Source organism: Hylobates moloch, unplaced genomic scaffold, assembly GCF_009828535.3.
Source record: "Hylobates moloch isolate HMO894 unplaced genomic scaffold, HMol_V3 SCAFFOLD_13, whole genome shotgun sequence".
Taxonomy (NCBI): Eukaryota; Metazoa; Chordata; class Mammalia; order Primates; family Hylobatidae; genus Hylobates; species Hylobates moloch.
In genome coordinates this window covers 19,208,230-19,223,239 of record NW_026652288.1, presented here as the reverse complement: position 1 = coordinate 19,223,239, position 15,010 = coordinate 19,208,230, and positions in this window count along the sequence as shown.

Sequence of the window (15,010 nt, the reverse complement as noted above, 5' to 3'; positions counted from 1 at the left end):
TGAGTTTAAATGCAATCTTGTTCTTTACGAAGATGTGCTGCTCATTTCACCCGTTCTTATTTGGTTCTCTTCTATGCCTGGTTAGTTAGGATTTCCTCTGGGACAAAGCACATTATTTATGTTCTCCCTGACCTGAAAGAGCACATGGATTTGGTTTATTCTTTCTTCTCTCGCTGCTCTCTGAGAATTCTTTAGAGGTAGGAGTTTGTGGCTGTCATTTTAAAATTATAAAACTTGAAGAGTTTGAACCATGATAAGGACCTAAAAAATGCACATGATTACTTATTACCAACGGCAATTTTCCAGAGGTCAATGGGTAGGGAGTGACTGTGAGACAGTACCAGGAATTGCACGTAATCAATGCCTCTGACGTTCAAGCCTTGAGGACTGCTCATTCTGGATCCTTGTATGGCTCCTTATAATAACCAGTTGATGATTGACCACGCATATGAAGAGAAAGATGAAAGATTTCTTAACAAAACCATTTGGCCTCAACTTCCACAACAGCCAATTATTTGAATAAATGTTAAATGTTAAGAAATGGGTTTTGGTAACATGTCATACTCCATCTTGGTCAGGCAACTAAAAGTGCAATTTTGAATCATTACAGCCTTGGCATTTTTCATTCCTCCATTGGATATGAGTGCTGCATTTTAATGGTGGAGAGAACTGCAGGAGAGGAGCCATTGTTATGAAATCAAACCAAGACAGACATCTGTTTGGAAGACTCAGGCTCATCTCTCATTTCCCCAAAGTACTTCAAGGTTAAATAAGAAAACATTTGGCTTCTACTTTTATGTCTTGAACTCCTAAAACTATGTAATCATGTTTTTTTGATAACTCGGGGCCAAGTATGGATCAGGTGTGTCTGTGTTACCTGGCCTGGCTGAGGGGAATGATCAAGTTCAACACTTAATTGTCAAGTTTCCCTTTGCCTTTGTGCCGTTTAGATAGAATTTCAGAGAGCTTGTAAAGGCCTAGCCATAAATAAAACAAGATTGCATGCAGGGATTTGGAAAATGTAACATTTACGAAGCCACAGATGCAGAGCAGAGGGAACACAGAGTGAAATATTTAATTACTTCATCATTGAAACTAATTACCAATTGGGGAGTGTTTTCATTTGTGGAACATAGATTGATTAGTAGGATCACCAGAGTTCCAGTCTCCTTACTACTGATTGCATCTTTCATAGAAGAAAAATGGGTTAGTTTTAACAAGCTGGAGTCAAACTAGAGACAAGCGGGGTTACCAAAGAGTGATTGCATGGGATTAGTGTTATTCAATAGGCAAAGGGGTATTGAGTTTGGATTTTTTTTTCCTGATAGACTATTAGAGATAAATTTTACATTTGGGATTTACTTTTCCATAATAGGTAAGGTTGTATTTTTCATTCAGGAAGTTAATTTGTTTGTTCCACAAAAAGTTTCAATCAATGTTATATAATGTTCAGTGACCTGGAACCCTGAGGCTAAGTTTTGTCCCAGATACTGGACATAGATATATTGTTTAAAGACCAAGTTTGGAAAATTAGGACCTCTGTAGCAACTTTTTTTTTTAACACAGAAATATTAAAGCTGTGGTCTCATGATGGAGCTCCCTAATCAACAGGAGTCAGGCTCTGATGGGGCAGAACTTTGTGGGGAGACTTTTCTTGGGGGAGTGGAGGTGCTTTGTTTCGCTTCCATATTCCAGGCTTGCTTCTCCTTCTTGGGATAGCTCTGTGTCATACAGGTGTCCAGTCACATCATTCTTTCTTGCCCTTGCCCTTGTCAATTCCACTCTAAAAAAAGATGAATTTAAGTTGATATGTCCCTGGTCTGTTTTTGAGATAGAAAATAGTTTCAGGACCCAGCTTGCAGGTGGGCTATGGCTCCTGAAATGACGCTGTGCGGGCAGACACATTCCCCTCGTTGGTGTGGAGGTTCTTGCTATGGGTGATGTTAAGAGGTGGCCTGGCACCTGGCACAGTAGGAAGAATGCTGGGGGAAGGCTGGGACCTGGGTTCTGGTTCTGGCTCTGCCGCCTACTCTCTGTCCTCAGGTACATTTGTTGATCATTTATTTCTCATGGCTTACACATGAAGATCATACGAGATAGGGAATGGGGAGGGTATGGAAAGGCCTAAAGTATTGTTCAGATTAAAATGATTATTTTTCATTTCATTGGCTATGAAGGTCGATTATTTGGATGCTACAATAATAACTTAGAATATAGCGTATCCTGTTCTAATTTTACTCCATACTGGAATTGTGATTGCTACTTTGAGACGGAGACAAATTCTGAACTCTAGGCTGTGAGCCAGGATGACCTTCCTCCAGACCAGTGTACTCTCTTGATGGTTGAGTCTATGGCAAGACTTTTCCAGAGCAGCCAGCGCCCTCTGATATGGTTGATTGGTCTGGTGTTAAGGACAAAACAGTTTTGAAGCCATGTGCCTCTCGCCCCTCTCGCCTGTGGTGCAGCTCCCTGCTTTCCTGGCCTTGGGATTTTCCAGAGTGGACAATGGATGACCCCAGGCTGGGCCATGGCTGCCTCATAAAAGGGATGAACTGTGTGTGATATACTAGTAGAAACACTATGGTCTCACGGAAGGAATTTAAACCCAAGGGCTTCACACATTACTTAGGTTAAGACTTTCAGGATTGACTTAGAAATTGATGGGAATCCAATTCAGGGGCCCCAGAGGCACAGTTTAGGAGGAGCAGACAGGGTGAGAGGACAGACTCCCTCTCTAATCCTTCACTTCACAGCTTTTACCCCACAGCAAGGCAAAGATTTCTACCTGACATTATAGGCCAATGCTAAAATCAAAATGTTTAAAGGAGATGAAGCCACAAGACAAATGATAAAAACAAAAAATTTAGAAATTAAAGACCTAAAGAATCAAGTGAATAAAAGGAGGAAAGTCTTAAATTTGGAAAGACAAGAAACAAAATGATGGAATTCTTCGATGTAAGCTTTTTTAATATATATAAAAAGAAAAGAGATAAAGTGATTAAAATATCTGAAGATAACTGAAAAATTAAAAAGAAATTTTGGCCAAACAAAAAAGGGAAGTAAACATATACCAAAAGATTTAGAGAAATAAAACAGTAAAACTGTAAAGCTGAGGAGAAATAAGAGAAAATGGAAATCAGGAAGTAAAAGTTTAGATAGATAGAAGGTTAAATGTGTAAAGAATACTCAAAAGCGAAACAGTACTTCAATGATTGAAAATAAAGTTACCTAGAAATAATGAAAAAGAGGCAAAACATAAACTTTTTTAAACAGTGCCAAAAAAAAAGTGCAAAAAACCCTCCCAAATTTCTACAACTCTGCAACAGAGGCAATCAAAAAGATTTCTTTGTAATGGTGAAGTGTCCACAAATTTCAGCTGAGTCTTGTGTATTTATCCCTGGATATTTGTGATACTTCATAGAGAAGATTCTTAAGTAAGATTCCTAGGGCAGGGGTCATCAGCCCCTCCTCCAGTCTTTGAGAAAGGAATCTCAGATTTTCTTAGGCATCTGTAGTGTGTTATACAAACATAGGTGTGAATTTCAGTGTGAATTTCATAGCATAGTGCCCTCTGAAGCCCTTTGGTTGGAAATTCTGGAGCAATCTGAGAGTGGGGGTTGAGAGGCATTGTTCTTAGCCCTTAATTCCAGAAAGGCAAAGACACCATAATAATGCTATCAGCTCCTGGAACCTTATCATTTGCCTGTCAGTGGAGCTAGACAGTTTACATCTCATTTATTCCTTACAACATTTTGAGATAGGTTCTATTAGTATTCTAGTGTTACAAGTGAGGAGATTTATCTAGCCCAGTTAACTCATTTATCTGGGGTTCATCAGCTTGTTAGTGTTGGCACTGAAATCCAACCATTGAAATCCAAAGGCCATGTTCTTTTATTTATTTATTTTTATTTTATTTATTTATATATTTTTCATGATTTTTCTTTTTTTTAAAAATTATACTTTAGGTTCTGGGATACACATGCAGAACCTGCAGGTTTGTTACATAGGTATACACTTGCCGTGGTGGTTTGCTGAACCCATCAACCCATCATCTACATTATGTATTGATCCTAATGCTATCCCTCCCCTAACCCCTCAACCCAATAGGCCCCAGTGTTTGATATTCCTCTCCCTGTCTCCATGTGTTCTCATTGTTCAACTCTCACTTATGAGTGAGAACTTGCAGTGTTTGGTTTTCTGTTCCTGTGTTAGTTTGCTGAGAATGATGGTTTCCAGCTTCATCCATATCCCTGCAAAGGACAGGAACTCATCCTTTTTATGGCTGCATAGTATTCCATGGTGTATATGTGCCACATTTTCTTTATCTAGTCTATCGTTGGGCATTTGGGTTGGTTCCAAGTCTTTGTTATTGTGAATAGTGCTGCAGTAAACATACATGTGTATGTGTCTTTGTAGTAGAATGACTTATAATCCTTTGGGTATATACCCAGTAATGAGATTGCTGGGTCAAATGGTATTTCTGGTTCTAGATCCCTGAGGAATCCCCAAGCTGTCTTCCACAATGATTGAACTAATTTACACTCCCACCAACAGTGTAAAAGCGTTCCTATTTTTCCACATCCTCTCTAGCATCTGTTGTTTCTGACTTTTTTTTTTTTTTTTTGAGATGGAGTCTCGCTCTGTCACCGAGGCTGGAGTGCAGTGGCAGGATCTCGGCTCACTGCCACCTCTGCCTCCTGGGTTCATGCCATTCTCCTGCTTCAGCCTCCTGAGTAGCTGGGACTACAGGCGCCCGCCACCATGCCTGGCTTATCTGTGTGTGTGTGTGTGTGTGTGTGTTTTTAGTAGAAACGGGGTTTCACTGTGTTAGCCAGGATGGTCTCTATCTCCTGACCTAGTGATCTGCCTGCCTTGGCCTCCCAAAGTGCTGGTATTACAGGTGTGAGCCACCGTGCTCAGCCTGTTTCTGACTTTTTAATTATTGCCATTCTAACTGGAGTGAGATGGTATCTCATTGTGGTTTTGATTTGCATTTTGCTAATGACCAGTGATGATGAGCTTTTTTTCCATATGTTTGTTGGCTGCATAAATGTCTTCTTTTGAAAAGTGTCTGTTCATATCCTTTGCCCACTTGTTGATGGGGTTTTTTTTGTTGTTGTAAATTTGTTTAAGTTCCCTGTAGATTCTGGATATTAGCCCTTTGTCACATGGATAGATTGCAAAAATGTTCTCCCATTCAGTAGGTTGCCTGTTCACTCTGATGATAATTTCTTTTGTTGTGCAGAAGCTCTTTAGTTTAGTTAGATCCCATTTGTCAATTTTGGCTTTTGTTGCCATTGCTTTTGGTGTTTAGGTCATGAAGTGTTTGCCCATGCCTATGTCCTGAATGGTACTGCCTAGGTTTTCTTCTAAGGTTTTTATGGTTTTAAGTCATATGTTTAAGTCTTTAATCCATCTTGAGTTAATTTTTGTATAAGGTGTAAGGAAGTGGTCCAGTTTCAGTTTTATGCATATTTATTCCCTATTTGTTAATAAATAAATTTATTAAATAGGGAATCCTTTCCCCATTGCTTGTTTTTGTCAGGTTTGTCAAAGATCAGATGGTTGTAGATGTGTGGCATTATTTCTGAGGCCTCTGTTGTGTTTCATTGGTCTATATATCTCTTTTGGTAGCAATACCATGCTCTTTTGGTTACTGTAGCCTTTTAGTGTAGTTTGAAGTCAGGTAGCGTGATGCCTTCAGCTTTGTTCTTTTTGCTTAGGATTGTCTTGTCTATATGGGCTCTTTTTTGGTTCCATATGAAATTTAAAGTAGTTTTTTCTAATTCTGTGAAGAAAGTCAGTGGTAGCTTGATGGGGATAGCATTGAATCTATAAATTACTTTGGGCAGTATGGACATTTTCATGATATTTGTTCTTCCTGTCCACGGGCATGGAATGTTTTTCCATTTGTTTGTGTCCTTTCTTGTTTCCTTGAGAAGTGGTTTGTAATTCTCCTTGAAGAGGTCTTTCACATCCCTTGTAAGCTGTATTCCTAGGTATTTTATTCTCTTTGTAGCAATTGTGAATGGGAGTTCACTCATGATTTGGCTCTCTGTTTGTCTGTTATTGGTGTATAGGAATGCTTGTGATTTTTGCACATTGATTTTATATCTTAAGGGGTTTTCTAAATATGCAATCATGTCATCTGCAAGCAGAGACAATTTGACTTCCTCTCTTCCTACTTAAATACCCTCTATTTCTTTCTCTTGCCTGATTGCCCTGACTAGAACTTCCAATACTATGTTGAATAGGAGTGGTGAGAGTCTTGTGCCAGTTTTCAAAGGGAATGTTTCCAGCTTTTGCCCATTCAGTATGATATTGGCTGTGGATTTGTTATAAATAGCTGTTATTATTTTGAGATACCTTCCATCAATACCTAGTTTATTGAGAGTTTTTAGCATGAAGGGGTGTTGAATTTTATCAAAGGCCTTTTCTGCATCTATTGAAATAATCATGTGGTTTTTGTCATTGGTTCTGTTTATGTGATGGATTACATTTATTGATTTGCATATGTTGAATCAGCCTTGCATCCCAGGGAGGAAGCCGATTTGATCATGGTGGATAAGCTTTTTAATGTGCTGCTGGATTCAGTTTGCCAGTATTTTATTGAGGATTTTCACATTGATGTTCATCAGGGATATTGATCTGAAATTTTCTTTTTTTGTTGTGTCTCTGCCAGGTTTTGGTATCAGGATGATGCTGGCCTCATAAAATGAGTTAGGGAGGAGTCCCTCTTTTTCTGTCATTTGGAATAGTTTCAGAAGGAATGGTACCAGCTCCTCTTTGTACCTCTGGTAGAATTCGGTTGTGAATCTCTCTGGTTCTGGGCTTTTGTTTGGTTGCTAGGCTATTAATTACTGGCTGAATTTCAGAACTTGTTATTGATCTATTCAGGGCTTCAATTTTTTCCTGGTTTAGTCTTGGGAGGGTATATGTGTCCAGGAATTTATCCATTTCTTCTAGATTTTCGAGTTTATTTGCATAGAGATGTTTATAGTATTCTCTGATAGTAGTTTGTATTTCTGTGGGATCAGTGGTGATATCCCCTTTATCATTTTTTATTGTATCTATTTGATTCTGCTCTCTTTTCTTCTTTATTAGTCTGGCTAGCGGTCTATCTATTTTGTTAATCTTTTCCTAAAACCAGCTCCTGGATTCATTGCTTTTTGAAGGGTTTTTCACGTCTCTATCTTTCTCAATTCTGCTTTGATCTTAGTTATTTCTTGTCTACTGCTAGCTTTTGAATTTTTTGCTCTTGCTTCTCTAGTTCTTTTAATTGTGATGTTAGGGTGTTGATTTTAGCTCTTTCCTACTTTCTCCTGTGGGCAATTTGTACTATAAATTTCCCTCCAAACACTGCTTTAGCTGTGTCCCAGAGATTCTTGTACATTGTGTCTTTGTTCTCATTGGTTTCAGAGAACTTATTTATTTCTGCCTTAATTTTGTTATTTACCCAGTACTCATTCAGGAGCAGATTGTTCAGTTTCCATGTAGTTGTGCAATTTTGAGTGCGTTTCTTAATCCTGAGTTCTAATTTGATTGCAGTGTGTTCTGAGAGACTGTTTGTTCTGATTTCCATTATTTTGCATTTGCCGAGGAGTGTTTTACTTCCAATTATGTGGTCAGTTTTAGAATAACTTCCATGTGGTACTAAGAAGAACGTATATTCTGTTGATTTGGGGTGGGGAGTTCTGTAGGTGTCTATTTGGTCTGCTTGGTCCAGAGCAGAGTTCAAGTCCTGAATGTCCTTGTTAATTTTTTGTCTCATTGATCTGATCTGTCTAATATTGACAGTAGGGTGTTAAAATCTCACACTATTATTGTGTCAGGGTCTAAGTCTCTTTGTAGGTCTCTAAGAACTTGCTTTATAAATCTGGGTGCTCGTGTATTGGGTATCTATATATTTAGGATAGTTAGCTCTTCTTGTTGCATTGATCCCTTTACCATTATGTAATGCCCCTCTTTGTCTTTTTGGTCTTTGTTGGTTTAAAGTCTGTTTTATCAGAGACTAGGATCGCAACCCCTGCTTTGTTTTGCTTTCTATTTGTTTGGTAAATATTCATCCATCCCTTTATTTTGAATCCATGTGTGTCTTTGCACGTGAGAAGAGTCTCCTGAATATAGCACACCTATGGGTCTTGACTCTTTATCCAATTTGCCAGTCTGCGTCTTTTAATTGGGGCATTTAGCCCATTTATGTTTAAGGTTAATATTGTTGTGTGTGAATTTGATCCAGTCATTATGATGCTAGCTGGTTAGTCTGCCCATTAGTTGCAGTTTCTTCATAGTATCTATGATCTTTAGAATTTGGTGTGTTTTTGCAGTGGCTGGTACTGGTTGTTCCTTTCCATATCTGGTGCTTCCTTCAGGACCTCTTGTAAGGCAGGCTTGGTGGTGATGAAATCTCTCAGCATTTCCTTGTCTGTAAAGGATTTTATTTCTCCTTTGCTTATGAAGCTTAGTTTGGCTGGATATGAAATTCTGGGTTGAAAATTCTTTTCTTTAGGGATGTTGAATATTGGCCCCCACTCTCTTCTGGCTTGTAGGGCTTCTTCAGAGAGATCTGCCATCTGATGGGCTTCCCTTTGTGGATAACCCGGCCTTTCTCTCTGGCTGCCCTTAACATTTTTTTCCATCATTTCAACCTTGGTGAATGTGACAATTATGTGTCTTGGGGTTGCTCTTCTTGAGGAGTACCTTTGTGGTGTTCTCTGTATTTCCTGAATTCGAATGTTGGCCTTTCTTGCTAGGCTGGAGAAATTCTCCTGGCTAATATCCTGAAGAGTGTTTTCCAGCTTGGTTCCATTCTGCCCATCACTTTCAGGTACACCAATCACACATAGGTTTGATCTTTTCATATAGTCCCATATTTCTTGGATACTTTATTTGTTCCTTTTCATTCTTTTTTCTCTAATCTTGTCTTCACACTTTATTTCGTTAAGTTGATCTTCAATCTCTGATATCCTTTTTTCTGCTTGATCAGTTTGGCTACTGATACTTGTGTATGCTTCACGAAGTTCTTGTTCTGTGCTTTTTAGCTCCATCAGATGTTCTGTCTCCATCAGTCTGTTCTTCTGTACACTGGTAAGTTAGCCATTCCTCTAACCTTTTCTCAAGGTTGTTAGCTTCCTTGCGGTGGGTTAGAACATGCTCCTTTAGCATGGAGGAATTCGTTATTACCCACCTTCTGAAGCCTACTTCTGTCAATTCGTCAAACTCATTCTCTGTCCAGTTTTGTTCCCTTGCTGGTGAGGAGTTGTGATCCTTTGCAGGAGAAGAGACATTATGGTTTTTGGAATTCTCAGCCTTTTTGTGCTGGTTTTTCCTCATCTTTGCAGATTTATCTACCTTTGGTCTTTGAAGTTGCTGACCTTCTGATAGGGTCTCTGAGTGGACACCCTTTTTATTGTTGAAGCTATTCCTTTCTGTTTGTTTTTTTCCTTCTAACAGTCAGGCCCCTCTTCTGCAGGTCTGCTGGAGTTTGCTGGAAGTCCACTGCAGATCCTGTTTGCCTGGGTATCACCAGCAGAGGCTGCCATGTTCTTTTTTTTTTTTTTTCTTTTGAGACAGAGTCTCGCTCTGTCGCCCAGGCTGGAGTACAGTGGCGTGATCTCGGCTCACTGCAAGCTCCACCTCCCAGGTTCCTGCCATTCACCTGCCTCAGCCTCCTGAGTAGCTGGGACTACAAGCGTCTGCCACCACGCCTGGCTAACTTTTTGTATTTTTAGTAGAGACAGGGTTTCACTGTGTTAGCCAGGATGGTCTTGATCTCCTGACCTCGTGATCTGCCTGCCTCAGCCTCCCAAAGTGCTGGGATTACAGGCGTGAGCCACCATGCCTGGCCAGTTGCCATGTTCTTAACCCATCCTCCTCCTGCATCCCATCTGTCTGTGCTGCCATGGGGGCCCTGCATCTGCCCTGGTCCCAGACAGCAGAGTGAGACTGCTTTCTTTGAAAGCAGTAGTTTGTGTTGACTTTTCACTTTAATTATTGGCTGTGACTGGACAGTAACACGTGCACTTGTCAAAGGCTATTGCACCACATCAGCAGGTGATGACATGTTGATAAGCTTGCCAAACGCCCATTGCATTTGCTGGTCAGGGAGGGTTGGGGGGCTGAACTACAAACTCCAGGAGGGCAGGGGGCATGCTTTTCCTGATTTCTCTCTGGCTCACCTGAAGCTTGTCCCCTCACAGAGCCAGGCTTTCAATAAATAAAAAGATGACTTGATCCTGCATTTACTAATTAGATCAAAGGCAGAAACTAGACATTTTTAGTGACATAAAGATGGTGTCAATCACATTTCCTTCTTTTCTTCATTAACCTGCTTCTTGGAGAGTTCTGGTGTGCAGTCCACCTTGGGACTTCTGCATGTCCTGGGTGAGGGGGACAGTGAGGCCAGTTCTTAATAGAGGTCACATCCACAGAGCAAAGGGGCAGGGGACACCACCCTGCTGTGCAGTGTGGAAGAATCCAAATGGCACTGCTGCTTAGAAACCTTCCTGCCTCCTGAACATCCTACCACTAGGATCACTCCTTTAGTTAAGTTCCTGTTTCTAGGGAACTACTTCTAGTAAGCAAACATGTTATCAGGAAGGAAACACATGATCTTACCAGAAGCCTCTGACACTCTGACGTTTAACTACTGGGTAATTGGTGAGACAGAAGACAGGGTCCTGACTGTTGAGAAGTAAAGTGGGAAAATGGAGGTGGAAGCAGGGGAGAAAAGGTCTTGAGGCTGGAGATCCTGGGATGGTGGAGGAAGCACGAGTCCACCATTCTCTCTCTGCTATAGGGGCTGGCTTAGGTGACACCATCTCCTGGAGGACAGTGGGGCTATGTTTTGTTTACCTCTGTATTCTTCCAGCAACTGGTTTAGAGCCTGACAAGGAGCTCCATAAATTGAGTGGGCATCCTGGTTGCAGAATGAATAAACAGATAGGCGTTTGCCTTGATTCTCTCATTATAAGGAGTAAACATAAAAGAATCACCAGAAGAGATGGATCAAAAAGGAGAAAGCAAAGCAAGAGTTTACTGAGCACAAAGCCAATGTGTAGTGCTGTGTCAGGCTGGCAGAGGATATAGACATGAAGGGAGCCCCACTCCTCCCTTTGGGAGCTTCCTGGGCAGCGGAGAGACATGTTACCTCGTAAACAAGGTATACAGTTTAAAACTGTGTGTGTGTTTTTTTAACCTCACCAGTAATGTGACAAATAGATATCATATGCTTCCTGATAAAATGCACAGGGAAGGACGCATCATCACTTCTGTGGTATGCTGGCTAAAAATGCACAACCTGGACCTAATCAGAACACATCAGAGAAGCCCAAACCCAGTTGTCTTCAAAAATGTCAAGGTCATGCAATGTGTGATCCTGGATAAGATCCAGGAAAAAAAAGTTCTAAAAAAAAAACCAAACCCCCAAAACTTTTGCTATCCAGGATGCTGGTGAGATATTTTGCAAAATGTGGGTATAATCCGTAGACTAGACAATAGTACTGTATCAAGGTTAATTTCTGATTTTAATAATTTTACTGTGGTTGTGCAAGAGAATGTCCTTGTTTTAGGAAATATACAGAGATATTTAGACATTAAGGGGCATCATGTCTGCAACTCACTCTCAAAGGATTCAGAAAAATGTAAATATGCGTGTTTGTCTAGAGAAAGAGGGAATGATTAAATGTGCCAAAGTATTAACATTTGGAGAATCTAGGAACAATTATATTAAAATTATTTGTATTATTTTTGTAAATTTTTTTCTAAGTATGATTAAAATACATGTGTATATGTATATATTCCTGCATGGATGAGAAGCAATATAGCACAGTGGTGAGGCACACAGGCCTTGGAGCCAGACTTCCTAGGTTCAAATCCTGGCTGGACCACTTGTGAGCTGTGTTACTTTTTACTTAAGCTCTCTGAGCCTGAATGATGTTGGATGATACTGGTGCATACATTGGCTGCTTGTAAGAATTAAATGAGTTAAAGCCTGTGACAAGCTTAAAAAAGTGCAAACATGTGGCAAGTATGCAATACATGCCAGCTCTTATTGCACAATACAGAGCCTTTGATAATTATTAACAATCATTTAGTTATAAGACATATTGTATATACATATTTGTTCACCTACTGTGCTATCTTTTCAAATAACTTACATAGTTAATTTTACAACCTTAAAGTATAATAGCAAGAAATATTTCCTCCATTGTATAGATGTGTAAACTAAGGCCAAGAAAGGTTATGAAACTTACCTAAGGACCCCCACAGCTGATAATTGGCACAACTTGGAGCTGATTCTAGGTATCCTGACAATCTGAGATGACATTCTTCTTTGCAGGTGTGGCCAATATCACTGTCCTCATTTGCCATCTTTTAAACTCTGTGAGTGAGAAACGTCCTGGGAGAAAGTGGCTTCAAGGGGCCTTCCATCACCCATGTTGCTATCTGCTTATCCACTGTCAAAAGCTGCAGTTATGGTGACGGAGGGGGAAGGGAGCATGGATCCTCCCAGTGATTACTGACTGGTTCCTTGAATCAGATCCAGAAAGAATTGGCTAGTCCCTGATTCCGAGGATGAAAAGTGTCCCTGGCAGGGAAACTCTAAGGCTGCCTTCTGAGGATCCTTAGAATACAACATCAGGGCATCTTTATGTAAATGTTATATGCTCTATGTTACAGCACATGATTGTACAAATTATAGCAAACACGTAGGCATTCTGGAAACTGTGGATTCTGTTTGGAAGGAGCCTTAAAGTCCCCTTAGACTTTAATAACCATCTTTCAAAACAACAACAACAAAAGCAGAAAGCAACAAGAGTTTTCTGAGAAACAGCTTTCATCTGGACTTCAGAAGGCCAAGAAACTGGATTCCTGCCTCCCTGGGTCTCATGATCTTCAGTGGGCCTTCAACCAGACAGATGTTATTACTATAAACCAATCTCTGGCAACCTCAGATGGAAAGGGAAGCACCTCTCAATTTGTCAGGGGTAATAACTTCCCTGCATTTACTTACTGCTTTATAATTTGCACAGCTTTCTATTAGACATTTCCATTGATTCGCTCAACAAGTATGTTTGCTGGGTGGGGGGGAGCCTGTGATTCCTCTTGAATAGATGACAAAACCACGGGCTGGTAGAGGCTAAACAAACAATTCATGAGCCAGTACTAGAAGGTGGGATCCCTGAGTCTGGAACCAATGCTACTTACTGACGTGGTCTCTTTAGTCCTTACTTTCCTGTTTTGGAGGTTATTTTATTTTATTTTGACATTGCTACTTACGCATTATCCATATGTTTATTTACCAGTACTTATTCCTTCCAGCCTGCATCATCCCGCCATCCTTTCAGGCATTTTTGGGTTATCTCAGAGGATGTGGAAACCCTCAACTAGTTGCTTAAAAAGAAGGAAAATTGTGAGAATAAATCTGCTGCCAAATATGATCACAAAATGCATGACAAACAAACAGAAATGGTTCTGAAGGTTAACTCTTAGTTTCTAAGTTTTCTGGAGGAAAGTTGTCTCCCTCTGCATGACTAATTGAGAGCTGAAAATGCTTTCCTCTGTTCAATCATGGTGAGCATCAACTATGGTCCAGATGCTAAGTTCTTCCTTCTTTCCTCATCTAAGTGAGAGGCTGCATGTTTTTAAGCCCAGCAGTCTTAGTTATGGAGGTTATAGATTTGAATTCTAGCCCTTTTGTCACCAAGACCTTTTAATATTTGTGTCACAGTGGGACCAATCTGATACTCACACCTCCTGCCTTACTGTGACAAGAAAATAAAATGTCGTCGAAAGCCTTTTGCAGATTTCAGAGTGTTCCTCAAATGTAAGATGGTATTTCAGTAATGATAATGCCAAAGATAATAAAAATTGCTTGTGGGAATTGCTACTTCTCTCATGCTTCCTAAGTTTTGCATAGATGAGAAGAATACGTGCAATGAATAGAATAATAAATGTCCTTTATATAACTATGTGAAGGAATGAATTGAACAGAACTGTAAATTACCTTTTCATAGTATTTCTATTGAATCAAAAAGTTTACTCCCATAAACATTTCCTTATCAGGTACTAAAATTAAAGGCCTTTATATAGAAAGCCTTTCACTTCTATCCATCCTTTAAAACTTGGCTCAGCTGTCACCTCCTCCAGGGAGCCTTCTGGGACTCACTACTCCCTCTTAACCTGGCTGGATAAAATGGCCTATCTCTGCTGCTATAATATGTGGGCTTATTTCTACTTCTTGTATGATGTTGTAATTACCTGCGTATGTGCTCTCTCACCCTCTAGATTATCTTATTCATCATTGCATCCTGAATGTCCAGTGCAATTCCTGGCATGTTATTTTTGCCTTAGGAAATGTTTCCTGAATGCATGGCCAAACATTTACCAGTTCAAACAAGGCTTGGCTTGTAAACACAATGGAGAATGAGGTCAGGGAAATGTGGTTCACTTTTGCCATAAACTGCTTACATATTGCACACTCCACCATGGTGCTTCATGATTTTTTCAACCTCTTATGTGATTATCCCCCCAAAAAACCCCATGGGCTAGAAAAAGCTATAATGACTTTAGTAGTTTGAATGGTTTAATATTTTCTTAAATCAAGTGTGGCTTATTTTCATCGTAAGAAAAAAAGACAGGAAGAATCAGAAGATGTAAGGCAGGAAGAATCAGAAGATGGTCCCTTCCCCCAGAAAGTTTTCAAAAATCCTGCCTGGCCTTTGGGAGTTCCCATGAGAGTATGGAACATAAGGAATCAGTATGATATGGGCATATTTGAACATTTTTTAAAAGATTAAACATGATATAGTGCTGGAACTGAGCATGGGAGATTGAAGTCCTGGGTTTTATGCTTTCCCTTGCTACAGGGGATGGAAAGAATATTGTTTCTCCTTAAAATGATTTATTTAAATGGGTAGGTTAGAATTCTACTTAAAACCTAGTGTCTGAATGCACCTGTTTAAGTCAGCTTCTTGTTCTCCCAGGTATTTAGGCATTGAATTTTCCC